Source organism: Oncorhynchus keta, unplaced genomic scaffold (assembly GCF_023373465.1).
Source record: "Oncorhynchus keta strain PuntledgeMale-10-30-2019 unplaced genomic scaffold, Oket_V2 Un_scaffold_3956_pilon_pilon, whole genome shotgun sequence".
Classification (NCBI taxonomy): Eukaryota; Metazoa; Chordata; class Actinopteri; order Salmoniformes; family Salmonidae; genus Oncorhynchus; species Oncorhynchus keta.
In genome coordinates, this window is record NW_026290928.1 from 425,001 (window position 1) to 447,411 (window position 22,411).

Sequence of the window (22,411 nt, forward strand, 5' to 3'; positions counted from 1 at the left end):
CCACTTAAAAAGATGAGAGAGGCCTGTAATTTTCATCATAGGTACACTTCAACTATGACAGATAAAATGAGGGGGGGGGGAAAAATCCAGAAAATCACATTGTAGGATTTTTAATGAATTTATTTGCAAATTATGGTGGAACATAACGATGGTCTGTATGGCCAAATAGTTCTATTTTTGTTTCATCAGACCAGAGGACATTTCTCCAAAATGTACGATCTTTGTACCCATGTGCAGTTGCAAACCGTAGTCTGGCTTTTTTTATGGCGGTTTTGGAGCAGTGGCTTCTTCCTTGCTGAGCTGCCTTTCAGGTTATGTTGATAAAGGACTCGTTTTACTGTGGATATAGATACTTTGGTACCTGTTTCCTCCAGCATATTCACAAGGTCCTTCGGTGTTGTTCTGGGATTGATTTGCACTTTTCGCACCAAAGTACGTCTCATCTCTAGGAGACAGAAGCGTCTCCTTCCTAAGCAGTATGAACGCTCTCTGTGGTCCCATGGTGTTTATACTTGCACACTATTTTTGTACAGATGAACGTGGTACCTTCAGGCATTTGGAAATTGCTCCCAAGAATGAACCAGACTTGTGGAGGTCTACAATTTTTTTCCTGAGGTCTTGGCTGATTTCTTTTGATTTTCCCATGATGTCAAGCAAAGAGGCACTGGGTTTGAAGGTCGGCCTTGAAATACATCCACAGGTACACCTCCAAAAGCCTCAAATTAGGTCAATTATGTCTCTCTGTAGCTCTCTGTAGCTCTCTTCCTATCAGAAGCTTCTGTAGCTTCTTCCTGTCAGAAGCTCTCTCTCTCTGTAGCTCTCTCTCTCTGTCTCTCTGTCTTTCACTCTCTCTGTAGCTCTCTCTCTGTCTCTGTAGCTCTCTGTCTCTGTAGCTCTCTCTGTCTCTCTGCTCTCTCTATGCTCTCTCTCTCTGTAGCTCTCTCTGTCTCTCTCTGTAGCTCTCTCTCTGTCTCTGTAACTCTCTCTATGTCTCTCTGTAGCTCTCTCTCTCTCTGTCTCTCTGTAGCTCTCTCTCTCTGTAGCTCTCTCTCTGTCTCTCTGTAGCTCTCTGTCTGTCTCTGTAGCTCTCTCTCTGTCTCTGTAGCTCTCTCTCTGTCTCTCTGTAGCTCTCTCTCTGTCTCTGTAGCTCTCTCTCTGTCTCTCTGTAGCTCTCTCTATGTCTCTCTGTAGCTCTCTGTAGCTCTCTCTGTCTCTGTAGCTCTCTCTCTGCTCTCTCTATGCTCTCTCTGTCTCTGTAGCTCTCTCTGTCTCTCTGTCTGCTCTCTCTGTAGCTCTCTATGTCTTCTGTCTCTCTCTGTAGCTCTCTCTCTGTCTCTCTCTGTAGCTCTCTCTCTCTTTCTCTCTCTCTTTGTCTCTCTCTGTAGCTCTCTCTGTCTCTTTCTCTCTCTCTCTCTGTCTCTTTCTCTCTCTCTTTGTCTCTCTCTCTCTCTGTCTCTCTGTAGCTCTCTCTCTGTCTCTGTAGCTCTCTCTCTGTAGCTCTCTCTCTCTGTAGCTCTCTCTCTGTAGATCTCTCTCTGTAGCTCTCTCTATGTCTCTGTCTCTCTGTAGCTCTCTCTGTCTCTGTAGCTCTCTCTGTCTCTCTGTTGCTCTCTTTCTGTCTCTCTCTGTAGCTCTCTCTGTCTCTCTCTGTAGCTCTCTCTCTGTCTCTTTCTCTCTCTTTTTATCTCTCTCTCTCTGTCTCTCTCTCTCTGTCTCTCTCTGTAGCTTTCCCTCTCTCCCTCTCTCTCTCTCTCTGTCTCTCCCCAATTCAAGAGCTTTATTGGCATGGGAAACATATGTTAACATTGCCAAAGGAAGTGAAATAGATAATAAACAAAAGCAAAATAAACTCTCTCTCTTTGTCTCTCTCTCTCTGTTTCTCTGTGTAGCTTTCACTCTGTCTCTCTCTCTTTATCTCTGTCTCTACCCCCTCTCTTCACACTGTACTCCTAATTCTGGAGTCTGGTCTGTATGGGGGAGGTTGGTATAACTGTTCTGGCTGTGACTGTGTGACTGCTCGAACATTAGCTAACCCCTTCACTGTGACTGGGCCTGGGTCAAACCCTCTCTGGGAACACAGGTGTTGTTCTGTTGTTGTAACAATCAATTAGGAGCCATGTGATCTGTAAACTTCCCTGGATGTGACCCTTTCACCCTGGTGCTTGACCTTGTGCCAGCTGGTAATAAGCTGACAAGCCTCAGAGTCGTCAGACAAAGAGAAAGTTGTTCAGTCAAATCAGTGTTCTCCTCTCGCTGTTGCTCTTTCACTTGCTCTCTCTCTCTCATCCCCCCTTTCGCTCTCTCTCTCTCTCACTCTCTCACCCCCCTCTCTCTCTCTCACACACACAAACACACACACACACACACAATCCAGGTGAGGGCTATGAGAGCATCCTCTTGGTTGTGTGTGTGTGCGTCTGTGCGTGTGTGTGAGAGAGAGAGAACAGAACAATGAGCATCACTCAGACAATGCAGCTACTTTCTCTTCCTGGTGTGTTCTGACAGAGAATTCTCATGCTGACTGACTGCTCCATTCTGACTGCTTCATGCTGACTGACTGCTCCATGCTGACTGCTCCATGCTGACTGCTCCGTGCTGACTGCTCCGTGCTGACTGCTCCGTGCTGGCTGACTACTCCGTGCTGGCTGACTGCTCCATGCTGACTGCTCCGTGCTGACTGCTCCGTGCTGACTCCGTGCTGACTGCTCCGTGCTGACTGCTCCGTGCTGACTGCTCCGTGCTGACTGCTCCGTGCTGACTGCTCCGTGCTGACTGACTGCTCCATGCTGACTGCTCCGTGCTGACTGCTCCGTGCTGACTGACTACTCCATGCTGACTGCTCCGTGCTGACTGCTCCGTGCTGACTGCTCCGTGCTGGCTGACTGCTCCGTGCTGGCTGACTGCTCCGTGCTGGCTGAATGCTCCATTCTGACTGCTTCATGCTGACTGCTCCATGCTGACTGCTCCGTGCTGACTGCTCCGTGCTGACTGACTACTCCATGCTGACTGCTCCGTGCTGACTGCTCCGTGCTGACTGCTCCGTGCTGACTGACTGCTCCGTGCTGGCTGACTGCTCTGCTGGCTGACTGCTCCGTGCTGACTGCTCCGTGCTGACTGACTGCTCCATGCTGGCTGACTGCTGATGCTGGCTGCTCCATGCTGACTGCTCCACTGCTGACTGCTCCATGGCTGGCTGACTGCTCCATGCTGGCTGACTGCTCCATGCTGGCTGACTGCTCCATGCTGGCTGACTGCTCCGTGCTGGCTGACTGCTCCCTGCTGACCTCCGTGCTGGCTGACTGCTTCATGCTGGCTGACTGCTTCATGCTGGCTGACTGCTCCGTGATGGCTGACTGCTCCATGCCGACTGACTGCTCCGTGTTGACTGCTCCGTGCTGACTGACTGCTGCGTGCTGACTGACTGCTACGTGCTGCTCTGTGTTACAACAGCTCCTAGAAGAAATGAGATCCTCATTCTACCGTCACTCCCCTGTTCTGTTCTATTGCCGTTGACTGTGATGTCACAACACATGATGTTATGTCAGCCCTCATTCTCTCAGTCACACAATCACAATGCATGATTGTTCTGATGGGAGAACTGGCCCCAATACTGTTCTGCTTTTACAACTGCTTGTGTTACTGTGGTGCTTCCAAACAGAATTCCATCATGAGGACAGAGTGAGCTTATCAGGAGCTGGTCGTTCAACCTCAATGATACTGGAATATAGAAACGTCTCACGTCAACTACACACGTCTGGTGTCATATGGGGAGGGCAAACGTCACCAAGCCGAATCCGATCATATCACTGTGAAACAGAGAGGTCTTTATCCACGGGCTTTGGTGTAATCTGCTGTCCTTACATGCAACTAAACTAGTAACTTGAGTCAGGATTTGACCAGCTTCATTTCAATACAATTCAATCACATTTGTTTACATCGAACTCCTACATTATTTAGATGTTACCGGAGAGCCAAGTCCAGGTCCAAGAGGCTTCTAAACAGCTTCTACCGTCAAGCCACAAGAATCCTGAACAGCCAATCAAATGGCTACCCAGACTATTTACATTGACCCCCACCTCCTGCCAATTGTTACTCTGCTGCTGTTCTCTGTTTATCATCTATGCATAGTCACTTTATACATTCATGTACATGTTACCTCAATTACCTCGACTAACAGGTGACCCCGCTCTTTAATTAATTGGTATTTTTCTATTATCTTTTAATTTGTATTTTTTTACTTCAGTTTATTTTAGTGAATAATTTATTATCACATATTTTTATTGAATCTGCATTGTTGGTTAAGGGCTTGTTAGTCAGCATTTCACTGTGAGGTCTACTACACCTGTTGTATTCAGTATTTCACTGTAAGGTCTACTATACCTGTTGTATTTAGCATTTCACTGTGAGGTCTACTACACCTGTTGTATTCAGCATTTCACTGTAAGGTCTACTATACCTGTTGTATTCAGCATTTCACTGTAAGGTCTACTACACCTGTTGTATTCAGCATTTCACTGTAAGGTCTACTACACCTGTTGTATTCAGCATTTCACTGTAAGGTCTACTACACCTGTTGTATTCAGCATTTCACTGTAAGGTCTACTACACCTGTTGTATTCAGCATTTCACTGTAAGGTCTACTATACCTGTTGTATTCAGCATTTCACTGTAAGGTCTACTACACCTGTTGTATTCATCATTTCACTGTAAGGTCTACTATACCTGTTGTATTCAGCATTTCACTGTAAGGTCTACTACACCTGTTGTATTCAGCATTTCACTGTAAGGTCTACTACACCTGTTGTATTCAGCATTTCACTGTAAGGTCTACTACACCTGTTGTATTCAGCATTTCACTGTAAGGTCTACTACACCTGTTGTATTCAGCATTTCACTGTAAGGTCTACTACACCTGTTGTATTCAGCATTTCACTGTAAGGTCTACTACACCTGTTGTATTCAGCATTTCACTGTAAGGTCTACTACACCTGTTGTATTCAGCATTTCACTGTAAGGTCTACTACACCTGTTGTATTCATCATTTCACTGTAAGGTCTACTACACCTGTTGTATTCAGCATTTCACTGTAAGGTCTACTACACCTGTTGTATTCAGCATTTCACTGTAAGGTCTACTACACCTGTTGTATTCAGCATTTCCCTGTAAGGTCTACTACACCTGTTGTATTCAGCATTTCACTGTAAGGTCTACTACACCTGTTGTATTCAGCATTTCACTGTAAGGTCTACTACACCTGTTGTATTCAGCATTTCACTAAGGTCTACTACACCTGTTGTATTCATCATTTCACTGTAAGGTCTACTCTAGTATTTCACTGTAAGGTCTACTATACCTGTTGTATTCAGCATTTCACTGTAAGGTCTACTACACCTGTTGTATTCAGCATTTCACTGTAAGGTCTACTATACCTGTTGTATTCAGCATTTCACTGTAAGGTCTACTATACCTGTTGTATTCAGCATTTCACTGTAAGGTCTACTATACCTGTTGTATTCATCATTTCACTGTAAGGTCTACTACACCTGTTGTATTCAGCATTTCACTGTAAGGTCTACTACACCTGTTGTATTCAGCATTTCACTGTAAGGTCTACTACACCTGTTGTATTCAGCATTTCACTGTAAGGTCTACTACACCTGTTGTATTCAGCATTTCACTGTAAGGTCTACTACACCTGTTGTATTCAGCATTTCACTGTAAGGTCTACTACACCTGTTGTATTCAGCATTTCACTGTAAGGTCTACTACACCTGTTGTATTCAGCATTTCTGTAAGGTCTTCACCTGTTGTATTCAGCATTTCACTGTAGGTCTACTACACCTGTTGTATTCAGCATTTCACTGTAAGGTCTACTACACCTGTTGTATTCAGCATTTCACTGTAAGGTCTACTACACCTGTTGTATTCAGCATTTCACTGTAAGGTCTACTACACCTGTTGTATTCAGCATTTCACTGTAAGGTCTACTACACCTGTTGTATTCAGCATTTCACTGTAAGGTCTACTACACCTGTTGTATTCAGCATTTCACTGTAAGGTCTACTACACCTGTTGTATTCAGCATTTCACTGTAAGGTCTAGGTCTACACCTGTTGTATTCAGCATTTCACTGTAAGGTCTACTACACCTGTTGTATTCAGCATTTCACTGTAAGGTCTACTACACCTGTTGTATTCAGCATTTCACTGTAAGGTCTACTACACCTGTTGTATTCAGCATTTCACTGTAAGGTCTACTACACCTGTTGTATTCAGCATTTCACTGTAAGGTCTACTATACCTGTTGTATTCAGCATTTCACTGTAAGGTCTACTACACCTGTTGTATTCAGCATTTCACTGTAAGGTCTACTACACCTGTTGTATTCAGCATTTCACTGTAAGGTCTACTATACCTGTTGTATTCAGCATTTCACTGTAAGGTCTACTATACCTGTTGTATTCAGCATTTCACTGTAAGGTCTACTATACCTGTTGTATTCAGCATTTCACTGTAAGGTCTACTATACCTGTTGTATTCAGCATTTCACTGTAAGGTCTACTATACCTGTTGTATTCAGCATTTCACTGTAAGGTCTACTATACCTGTTGTATTCAGCATTTCACTGTAAGGTCTACTACACCTGTTGTATTCAGCATTTCACTGTAAGGTCTACTACACCTGTTGTATTCAGCATTTCACTGTAAGGTCTACTATACCTGTTGTATTCAGCATTTCACTGTAAGGTCTACTACACCTGTTGTATTCAGCATTTCACTGTAAGGTCTACTACACCTGTTGTATTCAGCATTTCACTGTAAGGTCTACTACACCTGTTGTATTCAGCATTTCACTGTAAGGTCTACTACACCTGTTGTATTCAGCATTTCACTGTAAGGTCTACTACACCTGTTGTATTCAGCATTTCACTGTAAGGTCTACTACACCTGTTGTATTCAGCATTTCACTGTAAGGTCTACTACACCTGTTGTATTCAGCATTTCACTGTAAGGTCTACTACACCTGTTGTATTCAGCATTTCACTGTAAGGTCTACTACACCTGTTGTATTCAGCATTTCACTGTAAGGTCTACTACACCTGTTGTATTCAGCATTTCACTGTAAGGTCTACTACACCTGTTGTATTCAGCATTTCACTGTAAGGTCTACTACACCTGTTGTATTCAGCATTTCACTGTAAGGTCTACTACACCTGTTGTATTCAGCATTTCACTGTAAGGTCTACTACACCTGTTGTATTCAGCATTTCACTGTAAGGTCTACTACACCTGTTGTATTCAGCATTTCACTGTAAGGTCTACTACACCTGTTGTATTCAGCATTTCACTGTAAGGTCTACTACACCTGTTGTATTCAGCATTTCACTGTAAGGTCTACTACACCTGTTGTATTCAGCATTTCACTGTAAGGTCTACTACACCTGTTGTATTCAGCATTTCACTGTAAGGTCTACTACACCTGTTGTATTCAGCATTTCACTGTAAGGTCTACTACACCTGTTGTATTCAGCATTTCACTGTAAGGTCTACTACACCTGTTGTATTCAGCATTTCACTGTAAGGTCTACTACACCTGTTGTATTCAGCATTTCACTGTAAGGTCTACTACACCTGTTGTATTCAGCATTTCACTGTAAGGTCTACTACACCTGTTGTATTCAGCATTTCACTGTAAGGTCTACTACACCTGTTGTATTCAGCATTTCACTGTAAGGTCTACTACACCTGTTGTATTCAGCATTTCACTGTAAGGTCTACTACACCTGTTGTATTCAGCATTTCACTGTAAGGTCTACTACACCTGTTGTATTCAGCATTTCACTGTAAGGTCTACTACACCTGTTGTATTCAGCATTTCACTGTAAGGTCTACTACACCTGTTGTATTCAGCATTTCACTGTAAGGTTGTATTCAGCATTCTACTACACCTGTTGTATTCAGCATTTCACTGTAAGGTCTACTACACCTGTTGTATTCAGCATTTCACTGTAAGGTCTACTACACCTGTTGTATTCAGCATTTCACTGTAAGGTCTACTACACCTGTTGTATTCAGCATTTCACTGTAAGGTCTACTACACCTGTTGTATTCAGCATTTCACTGTAAGGTCTACTACACCTGTTGTATTCAGCATTTCACAGTAAGGTCTACTACACCTGTTGTATTCAGCATTTCACTGTAAGGTCTACTACACCTGTTGTATTCAGCATTTCACTGTAAGGTCTACTACACCTGTTGTATTCAGCATTTCACTGTAAGGTCTACTACACCTGTTGTATTCAGCATTTCACTGTAAGGTCTACCTACACCTGTTGTATTCAGCATTTCACTGTAAGGTCAACTACACCTGTTGTATTCAGCATTTCACTGTAAGGTCTACCTACACCTGTTGTATTCAGTATTTCACTGTAAGGTCTACTACACCTGTTGTATTCAGCATTTCACTGTAAGGTCATCTACACCTGTTGTATTCATCATTTCACTGTAAGGTCATCTACACCTGTTGTATTCAGCATTACACTGTAAGGTCATCTACACCTGTTGTACTCATCATTTCACTGTAAGGTCATCTACACCTGTTGTACTCAGCATTACACTGTAAGGTCATCTACACCTGTTGTACTCATCATTTCACTGTAAGGTCATCTACACCTGTTGTACTCAGCATTACACTGTAAGGTCATCTACACCTGTTGTACTCATCATTTCACTGTAAGGTCATCTACACCTGTTGTATTCAGCATTACACTGTAAGGTCATCTACACCTGTTGTACTCATCATTTCACTGTAAGGTCATCTACACCTGTTGTACTCATCATTACACTGTAAGGTCATCTACACCTGTTGTATTCACCATTACACTGTAAGGTCATCTACACCTGTTGTATTCAGCATTTCACTGTAAGGTCATCTACACCTGTTGTATTCAGCATTACACTGTAAGGTCTACTACACCTGTTGTATTCAGCATTACACTGTAAGGTCTACTACACCTGTTGTATTCAGCATTTCACTGTAAGGTCATCTACACCTGTTGTACTCATCATTTCACTGTAAGGTCATCTACACCTGTTGTATTCAGCATTTCACTGTAAGGTCTACTACACCTGTTGTATTCAGCATTTCACTGTAAGGTCTACCTACACCTGTTGTATTCAGCATTACACTGTAAGGTCTACTACACCTGTTGTATTCAGCATTACACTGTAAGGTCATCTACACCTGTTGTATTCAGCATTTCACTGTAAGGTCATCTACACCTGTTGTATTCAGCATTACACTGTAAGGTCATCTACACCTGTTGTATTCAGCATTTCACTGTAAGGTCATCTACACCTGTTGTATTCAGCATTACACTGTAAGGTCTACTACACCTGTTGTATTCAGCATTTCACTGTAAGGTCTACTACACCTGTTGTATTCAGCATTTCACTGTAAGGTCATCTACACCTGTTGTATTCAGCATTACACTGTAAGGTCTACTACACCTGTTGTATTCAGCATTTCACTGTAAGGTCTACTACACCTGTTGTATTCAGCATTTCACTGTGAGGTCTACTACACCTGTTGTATTCATCATTACACTGTAAGGTCTACTACACCTGTTGTATTCAGCATTTCACTGTAAGGTCTACTACACCTGTTGTATTCATCATTACACTGTAAGGTCTACTACACCTGTTGTATTCAGCATTACACTGTAAGGTCAACTACACCTGTTGTATTCAGCATTTCACTGTAAGGTCTACTACACCTGTTGTATTCAGCATTACACTGTAAGGTCACCTACACCTGTTGTATTCAGCATTTCACTGTAAGGTCTACTACACCTGTTGTATTCACCATTACACTGTAAGGTCACCTACACCTGTTGTATTCATCACATGTGATAAATAACATTTGGATGTGATTATTGAACACTGTGTGCCTATAGGGTCACAGCTGGGTAATGACCTTTTAGTTACAGTGTAACTCCTCTGGTACTGGCATAAAGGCCAATTAATGTAGTGTTTAATACGCTACCCAATCAGCAATGAACACACACCCTGCTGTAGGACTACACTGTATAGCATGAAGGCCAATGAACACACACCATGCTGTAGGACTACACTGTATAGCATGAAGGCCAATGAACACACACCATGCTGTAGGACTACACTGTATAGCATGAAGGCCAATGAACACACACCATGCTGTAGGACTACACTGTATAGCATGAAGGCCAATGAACACACACTATGCTGTAGGACTACACTGTATAGCATGAAGGCCAATGAACACACACCATGCTGTAGGACTACACTGTATAGCATGAAGCCCAATAAACACACACTATGCTTTAGGACTACACTGTATAGCATGAAGGCCAATGAACACACACCATGCTGTAGGACTACACTGTATAGCATGAATGCCAATGAACACACACTATGCTGTAGGACTACACTGTATAGCATGAAGGCCAATGAACACACACCATGCTGTAGGACTACACTGTATAGCATGAAGGCCAATGAACACACACTATGCTGTAGGACTACACTGTATAGCATGAAGGCCAATAAACACACACTATGCTGTAGGACTACACTGTATAGCATGAAGCCCAATGAACACACACTATGCTGTAGGACTACACTGTATAGCATGAAGCCCAATGAACACACACTATGCTGTAGGACTACACTGTATAGCATGAAGCCCAATGAACACACACTATGCTGTAGGACTACACTGTATAGCATGAAGCCCAATGAACACACACTATGCTGTAGGACTACACTGTATAGCATGAAGCCCAATGAACACACACCATGCTGTAGGACTACACTGTATAGCATGAAGCCCAATGAACACACACTATGCTGTAGGACTACACTGTATAGCATGAAGCCCAATGAACACACACCGTGCTGTAGGACTACACTGTATAGCATGAAGCCCAATGAACACACACCATGCTGTAGGACTACACTGTATAGCATGAAGCCCAATGAACACACACTATGCTGTAGGACTACACTGTATAGCATGAAGGCCAATGAACACACACCATGCTGTAGGACTACACTGTATAGCATGAAGGCCAATGAACACACACCATGCTGTAGGACTACACTGTATAGCATGAAGGCCAATAAACACACACCATGCTGTAGGACTACACTGTATAGCATGAAGGCCAATGAACACACACCATGCTGTAGGACTACACTGTATAGCATGAAGGCCAATGAACACACACCATGCTGTAGGACTACACTGTATAGCATGAAGCCCAATGAACACACACCCTGCTGTAGGACTACACTGTATAGCATGAAGGCCAATGAACACACACCCTGCTGTAGGACTACACTGTATAGCATGAAGGCCAATGAACACACACCCTGCTGTAGGACTACACTGTATAGCATGAAGCCCAATAAACACACACCCTGCTGTAGGACTACACTGTATAGCATGAAGGCCAATGAACACACACTATGCTGTAGGACTACACTGTATAGCATGAAGGCCAATGAACACACACCATGCTTTATGACTACACTGTATAGCATGAAGGCCCAATGAACACACACTATGCTGTAGGACTACACTGTATAGCATGAAGGCCAATGAACACACACTATGCTGTAGGACTACACTGTATAGCATGAAGGCCAATAAACACACACATGCTGTAGGACTACACTGTATAGCATGAAGGCCAATGAACACACACTATGCTGTAGGACTACACTGTATAGCATGAAGGCCAATGAACACACACTATGCTTTATGACTACACTGTATAGCATGAAGCCCAATGAACACACACTATGCTGTAGGACTACACTGTATAGCATGAAGCCCAATGAACACACACTATGCTTTATGACTACACTGTGTCATGACTTGTCATCGTTTACATCAACTCCTCTACATCCAGCAGGTGCGGGTCCATCTGATGTCGTGGGGACTAATAACATAGACACACACGTGGACCGTGAGGTTTGAACGAGATGAGTTACCTGACTGATGTTACACGTAGGTGACATTAGCTCAGATATTTCTACGTTTTACAAGGTGATTAACAGAGAGAAACACCTACAAAGACCGTCTGAAGCTACACTCGGCCATGCCTGAGGTTTCCAAACGGTTAGAGATGTACTCACGGGTTTAATAATACTGTAGCCCAATACAACGGGACAATGACTTACTGGGATAAAGACACGATTTAAAAAGGGATGAAAGACAATCTCACTGAGACTACACTGGAATGCCTCTCTATCTAAACGGGTTTTCTGCTATTGTACGATTTTATGTCGCTAAACCCAGCCAGTCTGGATAAATGTTAAATTATAGTCTAACAATGGAATTCACCGAATACAGCGTTTCTCTGTTGGATGGTTATTACTGAAATATCAGTTACTACATTTTGCCACACAGTACAATCCCGCATCATTACAAGCCCGTGGGTTTCCCTGGATCACAATAAGACACCGCGGGTTGCCTTTACTAGCCGTTAGTAGCTACCGTTAACAGACCGGTGTTCACATGTCTTCTTACCCAGCAGTTCTTTGGGGACCTCCGATACTTCCTCGCTCATTTTTGCAGTCTTGGCTCGACGATAATATCCAACGGAAAACAAAAAAATACTGTGTGTCAATAATTCAAATAATAAAATAACGGGTGGATACAACAGACAGAGTCCTGCTCGCGAAGTGTCAGGTGCCGCTCCGAACGCCCGGTTACATGTTTCCCTCCGCTCGCGTTTTCGGTAAGATGTATCCACATTTGCCTAGGCGCATATCCCTCCGTTTCCTGTCCGCTTCTAAAACTCAGGATAGGAAAGTCATACATTTAAAAATAACAGATTTCCTCAGAGAATCCACTGATTAACGGCTAGTAGATGACACCATTCAGGGCTCACCTCGCGAGAATGAACCGCCACCGGAAGAATCACACACCCTCACACAGAGCACTCCGTTGTACGTTACAGACCGTGATGTGCCAGCCCCTCCTCTCCTGCGACGCCCGGGCCGTCGTGGCTGGCTGGCTGTAGACGGGTCAAGGAGCTCAGCAGCAGCGAGGAGAAGGGGACATCTGCTGGCGCTGTGTGAAGCTACATGCTGTACTGTGTATTAATGCTGTATTATAAGGTTTGAAGTGCCTTGCTCAAGGGCACATTGACAGATTTGTGTCCACATATTTGGCTCGGGGATTCGAACCAGTGACCTTTCAGTTGCTGGCCCAACACTCTTAAGCACAAGGCTACCTGCTTTACATTACCTGCTATAGGAATAAAGGGGTAAGTGGAAGTGGAGTGGAGGGTTGGCCGAGAGATGATGATGATGATGAGGAAGAGGAGGAGGAGGAATTTGATGATTGTGAAGATGATGGAGATGGATGTGATGAAGTTGATGGGGTGGAAAAAATAATGATGATGTTGATGGGGAAGGTAATGTTGATGGGGAAGGTGATGTTGATGGGGAAGGTAATGTTGATGGGGAAGGTAATGTTGATGTTGATGGGGAAGGTAATGTTGATGGGGAAGGTAATGTTGATGTTGATGGGGAAGGTAATGTTGATGGGGAAGGTAATGTTGATGTTAATGGGGAAAGTAATGTTGATGGGGAAGGTAATGTTGATGTTGATGGGGTAAGTAATGCTGATGGGGAAGGTAATGTTGATGGGGAAGGTAATGTTGATGTTGATGGGGAAAGTAATGTTGATGGGGAAGGTAATGGTGATGTTGATGGGGAAGGTAATGTTGATGTTGATGGGGAAAGTAATGTTGATGGGGAAGGTAATGTTGATGGGGAAGGTAATGTTGATGTTGATGGGGAAGGTAATGTTGATGGGGAAGGTAATGGTGATGTTGATGGGGAAAGTAATGTTGATGGGGAAGGTAATGTTGATGGGGAAAGTAATGTTGATGGGGAGGGTAATGGTCATGTTGATGGGGAAGGTAATGTTGATGTTGATGGGGAACGTAATGTTGATGAGGAAGGTAATGTTGATGTTGATGGGGAAAGTAATGTTGATGGGGAAGGTAATGTTGATGGGGAAAGTAATGTTGATGGGGAGGGTAATGGTCATGTTGATGGGGAAGGTAATGTTGATGTTGATGGGGAACGTAATGTTGATGAGGAAGGTAATGTTGATGTTGATGGGGAAAGTAATGTTGATGGGGAAGGTAATGTTGATGTTGATGGGGAAGGTAATGGTGATGTTGATGGGGAAGGTAATGTTGATGGGGAAGGTAATGTTGATGTTGATGGGGAAAGTAATGTTGATGACGATGGTAATGAAGAGGAGGATATTGATGAAGAAACGGAGGAGGAGGATCATGAAGAGAATGATTATGAAGCTGATTGGGATGAGGAAGAGGAGGAGGAAGATGATTGTGGTGGTGTAGGAGGGGGGAGGAAGAGGAGGAGGAAGATTATTGTGGTGGTGGAGGAGGAGGGGAGGAAGAGGAGGAGGAAGAGGATGGTGGTGGTGGATGAGGAGGGAGGAAGAGGAGGAGGAAGAGGATTGTGATGGAGGAGAGGGGGAGGAAGAGGATGGTGGTGGTGGAGGAGGGGGGAGGAAGAGGAGGAGGAAGAAGATGGTGGTGGTTGATGAGGAAGAGGATGGTGGTGGTGGAGGAGGAGGAAGAGGATTGTGATGGAGGAGTAGAGGGGAGGAAGAGGATGGTGGTGGTGGATTGATAAGCTCCTTTCCTGAGGACGGCTCACCTCTCACAGTTCTGGGCGACTTTAACCTCCCCACGTCTACCTTTGACTCATTCCTCTCTGCCTCCTTCTTTCCACTCCTCTCCTCTTTTGACCTCACCCTCTCACCTTCCCCCCCTACTCACAAGGCAGGCAATACGCTTGACCTCATCTTTACTAGATGCTGTTCTTCCACTAACCTCATTGCAACTCCCCTCCAAGTCTCCGACCACTACCTTGTATCCTTTTCCCTCTCGCTCTCATCCAACACTTCCCACACTGCCCCTACTCGGATGGTATCGCGCCGTCCCAACCTTCGCTCTCTCTCCCCGCTACTCTCTCCTCTTCCATCCTATCATCTCTTCCCTCTGCTCAAACCTTCTCCAACCTATCTCCTGATTCTGCCTCCTCAACCCTCCTCTCCTCCCTTTCTGCATCCTTTGACTCTCTATGTCCCCTATCCTCCAGGCCGGCTCGGTCCTCCCCTCCCGCTCCGTGGCTCGATGACTCATTGCGAGCTCACAGAACAGGGCTCCGGGCAGCCGAGCGGAAATGGAGGAAAACTCGCGTCCCTGCGGACCTGGCATCCTTTCACTCCCTCCTCTCTACATTTTCCTCCTCTGTCTCTGCTGCTAAAGCCACTTTCTACCATTCTAAATTCCAAGCATCTGCCTCTAACCCTAGGAAGCTCTTTGCCACCTTCTCCTCCCTCCTGAATCCTCCTCCCCCTCCCCCCCCTCCTCCCTCTCTGCAGATGACTTTGTCAACCATTTTGAAAAGAAGGTCGCTGGTTCTGCTCACACTGCCCTACCTTGTGCTCTGACCTCTTTCTCCCCTCTCTCTCCAGATGAAATCTCGCGTCTTGTGACGGCCGGCCGCCCAACAACCTGCCCGCTTGACCCTATCCCCTCCTCTCTTCTCCAGACCATTTCCGGAGACCTTCTCCCTTACCTCACCTCGCTCATCAACTCATCCCTGACCGCTGGCTACGTCCCTTCCGTCTTCAAGAGAGCGAGAGTTGCACCCCTTCTGAAAAAACCTACACTCGATCCCTCCGATGTCAACAACTACAGACCAGTATCCCTTCTCTCTTTCTCTCCAAAACTCTTGAGCGTGCCGTCCTTGGCCAGCTCTACCGCTATCTCTCTCAGAATGACCTTCTTGATCCAAATCAGTCAGGTTTCAAGACTAGTCATTCAACTGAGACTGCTCTTCTCTGCATCACGGAGGCGCTCCGCACTGCTAAAGCTAACTCTCTCTCCTCTGCTCTCATCCTTCTAGACCTATCGGCTGCCTTCGATACTGTGAACCATCAGATCCTCCTCTCCACCCTCTCCGAGTTGGGCATCTCCGGCGCGGCCCACGCTTGGATTGCGTCCTACCTGACAGGTCGCTCCTACCAGGTGGCGTGGCGAGAATCTGTCTCCTCACCACGCGCTCTCACCACTGGTTTCCCCCAGGGCTCTGTTCTAGGCCCTCTCTTATTCTCGCTATACACCAAGTCACTTGGCTCTGTCATAACCTCACATGGTCTCTCCTATCATTGCTATGCAGACGACACACAATTAATCTTCTCCTTTCCCCCTTCTGATGACCAGGTGGCGAATCGCATCTCTGCATGTCTGGCAGACATATCAGTGTGGATGACGGATCACCACCTCAAGCTGAACCTCAGCAAGACGGAGCTCCTCTTCCTCCCGGGGAAGGACTGCCCGTTCCATGATCTCGCCATCACGGTTGACAACTCCATTGTGTCCTCCTCCCAGAGCGCTAAGAACCTTGGCGTGATCCTGGACAACACCCTGTCGTTCTCAACTAACATCAAGGCGGTGTCCCGTTCCTGTAGGTTCATGCTCTACAACATCCGCAGAGTACGACCCTGCCTCACACAGGAAGCGGCGCAGGTCCTAATCCAGGCACTTGTCATCTCCCGTCTGGATTACTGCAACTCGCTGTTGGCTGGGCTCCCTGCCTGTGCCATTAAACCCCTACAACTCATCCAGAACGCCGCAGCCCGTCTGGTGTTCAACCTTCCCAAGTTCTCTCACGTCACCCCGCTCCTCCGCTCTCTCCACTGGCTTCCAGTTGAAGCTCGCATCCGCTACAAGACCATGGTGCTTGCCTACAGAGCTGTGAGGGGAACGGCACCTCAGTACCTCCAGGCTCTGATCAGGCCCTACACCCAAACAAGGGCACTGCGTTCATCCACCTCTGGCCTGCTCGCCTCCCTACCACTGAGGAAGTACAGTTCCCGCTCAGCCCAGTCAAAACTGTTCGCTGCTCTGGCCCCCCAATGGTGGAACAAACTCCCTCACGACGCCAGGACAGCGGAGTCAATCACCACCTTCCGGAGACACCTGAAACCCCACCTCTTTAAGGAATACCTAGGATAGGATAAGTAATCCTTCTCACCCCCCCCCCCTAAAAAGATTTAGATGCACTATTGTAAAGTGGCTGTTCCACTGGATGTCATAAGGTGTATGCACCAATTTGTAAGTCGCTCTGGATAAGAGCGTCTGCTAAATGACTTAAATGTAAATGTAATGTAAATGGTGGAGGAGGGGGGAGGAAGAGGAGGGGGAAGAGGATTGTGATGGAGGAGGAGGAAGAGGATGGTGGTGGTGGTGCAGGGGGGAGGAAGAGGAGGAGGAAGAAGATGGTGGTGGTTGATGAGGAAGAGGATGGTGGTGGTGGAGGAGGAGGAAGACGATGTTGGTGGTGGATGAGGAAGAGGATGGTGGTGGTGGAGATGGGGGGAGGAAGAGGAGGAGGATGGTGGTGGTTGATGAGGAAGAGGAGGAGGAAGAGGATGGGGGTGGTGGAGGAGAAAGAGGATGGTGGTGGTGGAGGAGGAGGAAGAGGATGGGGGTGGTGGAGGAGAAAGAGGATGGTGGTGGTGGAGGAGGAGGAAGAGGATAGTGGTGGTGGAGATGGGGGGGGAGGAAGAGGAGGAGGATGGTGGTGGTTGATGAGGAAGAGGAGGAGGAAGAGGATGGGGGTGGTGGAGGAGAAAGAGGATGGTGGTGGTGGAGGAGGAGGAAGAGGATAGTGGTGGTGGAGATGGGGGAGGAGAGGATGAGGAGGCAGAGGTGATATTGAGGATCAATGTTTCTATGTTTCTACTCAGATGAATCGGTCCTGAGCCATTGAAACCTCACATAAAGTGTCGATCAGTTTGCACAGAGACCATGAACACATACATCCACCACTAACAGTCTGGGCTGCTTTTCTCCATGAGGACTCTGTGATGCAGTGAGCAGGATGGAGCATAAAGTTCATCACAACCCATCACCTTGACTTCAATGTTAAATCACTGAGTCATTACCACAGGACAGGAGTCCAGTCAGCACGTCCTGTTTACGTTGTTTTTAATACGGATTCACCCTAATCTCATTTACCAGACACTTCCTCCTATTGCTATCCGCAATTAGTCTTGTGATGAGGTTAGAATTACCCTAAAGTGTTGACCCTGTCTGGTCAAGAAAATAATTGGGAAATTATAACAAATGATGACTTAATCCTGCCAATAGATGGCAGTAAAGTGACAGGTTTTGATCAGGAGTCCAACATCAGAATCTTTGTACTGAGCAGATTTTTTTTTTTAAATAGGCTAGTCCTTTAAAGACCAAACCCCGGACGACGCTGGGCCAATTGTGCCCCAGCATCATCCGGGATGAGGAACGGTTCCTTATTCTTGAGTGGTGAGATTGTCTTGTTCATTTGAAACTAGTGAGAAGGGAGCTATTTGGTGTCTTTCTCCAAGACATACCATTTCGGTTACAGTACATTAGTTGTGTTGACAGCAGGGTTCAACTTACAGGTGGGTTCGGGGGGGGGGGGTACCGGGAACACCCATAACTAATCAGGGCACCCAACACAGATAACAACCTCACTCGGTACATAAGGTTGAGAATCATTGTTTTGGCTTTGTTGATATCAACACGGACCCCTTAGGAACAGAGGATGGGTAACACTATCTGCTGTGCTGTGTGCTCACAGGTTCCCTGTCTTTCTCTGAACACCACAGTAATCATGCAGGGGATATCAACACGGACCCCTTAGGAACAGAGGATGGGTAACACTATCTGCCGTGCTGTGTGCTCACAGGTTCCCTGTCTTTCTCTGAACACCACAGGCTGTAATCATGCAGGGGATATCAACACGGACCCCTTAGGAACAGAGGATGGTAACACTATCTGCCGTGCTGTGTGCTCACAGGTTCCCTGTCTTTCTCTGAACACCACAGTAATCATGCAGGGGATATCAACACGGACCCCTTAGGAACAGAGGATGGTAACACTATCTGCTGTGCTGTGTGCTCACAGGTTCCCTGTCTTTCTCTGAACACCACAGTAATCATGCAGGGGATATCAACACGGACCCCTTAGGAACAGAGGATGGTAACACTATCTGCCTTGCTGTGTGCTCACAGGTTCCCTGTCTTTCTCTGAACACCACAGGCTGTAATCATGCAGGGGATATCAACACGGACCCCTTAGGAACAGAAGAAGGTAACACTATCTGGCCTGCTGTGTGCTCACAGGTTCCCTGTCTTTCTCTGAACACCACAGTAATCATGCAGGGGATATCAACACGGACCCCTTAGGAACAGAAGAAGGTAACACTATCTGGCCTGCTGTGTGCTCACAGGTTCCCTGTCTTTCTCTGAACACCACAGGCTGTAATCATGCAGGTGATATTTATCTACTACTCTGTCATTGGATCTGCTCACAGCACATGACGTGTATTATCCCTTAAAGCTAAAGGGCTGGAACTGAGCTTATTGTGTCTAGTTTAACCAAGTGTGCTGTGTGTTATTGTGTATCCCAAATCACACCCTACTTCCTATATAGTGCACTACTTTTAAAGAGAGCCTTTATGGGGCTTGGTCGCGTCTGCTAAATGACTTAAATGTAATGTAATGTAAATGTTGGTCAACATATGTGCACTTATATAGGAAATAGAGTGTCATTTGGGATGTAATCTGTGTGTTTATTCCAGAAGGAAAAATATTTGTTTTTCAAGGCATTGTGGTCAGGCAGAAACACAGTCACACTTTCACTAAAATAACATGCAGGGGGAAAAAACGTGGACATTTTGGGTGACTGTGTTTGGGACTGATCTGGAACATTCAGAGTGTTCCAGCCTCCAGCTTCTGAGAAAGACAGAAAGAAAGAAAGAGAGAGAGAGCACAAGAGAGAGAGTACAAAAGAGAGAGCACAAGAGAGAGAGTACAAGTGAGAGAGTACACAAAAGAGAGAGTACAAAAGAGAGAGCACAAGAGAGAGAGTACAAGTGAGAGAGTACACAAGAGAGAGAGTACAAGAGAGAGAGCACAAGAGAGAGAGTACAAGAGAGAGAGTACAAGAGAGAGAGTACAAAAGAGAGAGCACAAGAGAGAGAGTACAAGTGAGAGAGTACAAGAGAGAGAGCACAAGAGAGAGAGTACAAGAGAGAGAGTACAAAGAGAGAGCACAAGAGAGAGAGTACAAAAAGAGAGAGCACAAGAGAGAGAGTACAAGTGAGAGAGTACAAGAGAGAGTACAAGAGAGAGGGGGTGAGAAAGAGAGAGGGGGTGAGAAAGAGAGAGAGGGGGTGAGAAAGAGAGAGAGAGAGGGGTGAGAAAGAGAGAGAGAGAGAGGGGGAGAAAGATAGAGAGGGGGGTGAAGAGAGAGAGAGAGAAGGGGGTGAGAAAGAGAAAGAGAGAAAGAGAGAAAGAGAGAGAGAGAGAGAGAGAAAGAAAGAGAGAGAGAGAGAGAGAGAGCGAGGGTGGAGAAAGAGAGAGGGGGTGAGAAAGAGAGAGAGAGAGAGAGAAAGAGAGAGAGAAGAAAGAGAGAGAGCGAGGGTGGAGAAAGAGAGAGGGGCAGAGAAAGAGAGAGAGAGAGAGAGCGAGAGAGAGAGAAAGAGAGAGAGAGAAAGAGAGAGAGAGAGAGAGAGAGAGAGAGAGAGAGAGAGAGGGTGGAGAAAGAGAGAGGGGGTGAGAGAGAGAGAAAGAGAGAGAGAGAGAAAGAGAGAGAGAGAGAAAAGAAGAGTTTCAGAGAGAGAGAGAGAGAGAGAGAGAGAGAGAGAGAAAGAGAGAGAGAGAAAGAGAGAGAGAGAGAGAAAGAGAGTTGTTTGGAGAGAGAGAGAGAGAGAGAGAGAGAGAGAGAGAGAAGAGAGAGAGAGAAAGAGAGAGAGAGAGAGCAAGAGAGAGAGAGAGAGAGAGATTTTAGAGAGAGAGAGAAAGAAAGAGAGAGAGAGAGCGAGGGTGGAGAAAGAGAAAGGGGGTGAGAAAGAGAGAGAGAGAGAGAGCGAGAGAGAGAGAGAACGAGAGAGAGAGAAAGAAGAGAGAGAGAGAGAGAGAGACAGAGAGAGAGAGATTGATTACTGACTATAAAGGTGAGAAAGAAAGAGAGAGAAAGAGAGAGAGAGAGAGAGAGATAAAGAGAGAGTGTTGAGAGAGAGAGAGAGAGAGATTGAAACTGACTATAAAGAGAGAGAGAGAGACAGACAGAGAGAGAGAGACAGAGAGACTGAGAGAGAAAGAGAGAGAGAGAGGAGAGACAGAGAGAGACAGAGAGAGAGACTAGAAAGAGAGAGAGAGAGAGAGAGAGAGAGAGAGAGAGAGAGAGAGAGAGAGAGAAAGAGAGAGAGAAAGAGAGAGAGAGAGAGAGAGAGAGAGAGAGAGAGAGAGAGACTATAAAGGTGAGAGAGAGAGAGAGCTACAGAGAGTTTTCTCCAGAGAGATTACTGAGAGATAAAGAGAGAGAGAGAGAGAGAGAGAGAGAGAGCGGGGGAAATGATACCTATTGTGTGTCATGGTGGAATGAAGCAGAAATAGCCAGAGAAAGAACAAATGTGGGATGTTCAAAACAACCATGTCAGAAATGCTCCTTAACATGTAGAGGTTTGGGCTACATCTCAAATGGAACCCTATTCCCTATATAGTGCACTACTTTTGCATCAGGGCCCTATAGGACTGTGGTCAAAAGTAGTGCACTATATATGGAATAGGGTTCCGTTTGGGAGACATCCCTGGACAACATCACCCGGGGGGTTTTCTGATCGGTTCGTTTCCTGGGGAAAGTCCTGAAGTTAAAATAATTGTTTCAGTTCTGTTCTCGTTCTCTCTCCCTGAAATTGTAATCGTACAGACAGTGGTCAATGACAGCCAGGGGTTGTTTGGACCATTTCAGAGATCACTATTTCAGAGAAGTCTATTTCAGACACTCATCAGTAGATTTAAAAAGCAATTTGTGACAATTTAAGTTGTTTTATTTTTACATTGATTACTGACTATGAATGGTGATGTGTCGGGCTAAAGATGTTTTCTCCATTAATTACTGACTATAAATGGTGATGTGTCGGGCTAAAGATGTTTTCTCCATTGATTACTGACTATAAATGGTGATGTGTCGGGCTACAGATGTTTTCTCCATTGATTACTGACTATAAATGGTGATGTGTTGGGCTACAGATGTTTTCTACATTGATTACTGACTATAAATGGTGATGTGTCGGGCTACAGATGTTTTCTCCATTAATTACTGACTATAAATGGTGATGTGTTGGGCTAAAGATGTTTTCTCCATTGATTACTGACTATAAATGGTGATGTGTCGGGCTACAGATGTTTTCTCCATTAATTACTGACTATAAATGGTGATGTGTTGGGCTAAAGATGTTTTCTCCATTGATTACTGACTATAA

General features: G+C 45.4%; 1 long non-coding RNA gene and 1 pseudogene across 4 annotated transcripts; both read right to left on the reverse strand.

Annotated features, from left to right (window-relative positions):
• The window catches only part of LOC118381799 (F-actin-uncapping protein LRRC16A-like), a 279,527-nt pseudogene extending 266,450 nt beyond the window's left edge, over window positions 1–13,077 (reverse strand).
• On the reverse strand, window positions 4,389–7,810 carry LOC127928777 (uncharacterized). 4 transcript variants are annotated; one of them, XR_008132175.1, is made up of 4 exons: window positions 6,339–7,780; window positions 6,187–6,300; window positions 5,392–5,505; window positions 4,581–4,646 (listed from the first exon to the last, which is right to left on the reverse strand). It is a non-coding gene; the product is annotated as an uncharacterized LOC127928777 (long non-coding RNA). The 4 variants fall into 4 exon arrangements; XR_008132177.1 differs by lacking the exon at window positions 4,581–4,646 and adding an exon at window positions 4,389–4,456 and having other exon boundaries at window positions 5,392–5,467; window positions 6,263–7,810; XR_008132174.1 differs by having other exon boundaries at window positions 5,392–5,467; window positions 6,263–7,774.
• Window positions 13,078–22,411: the final 9,334 nt, after the last annotated feature.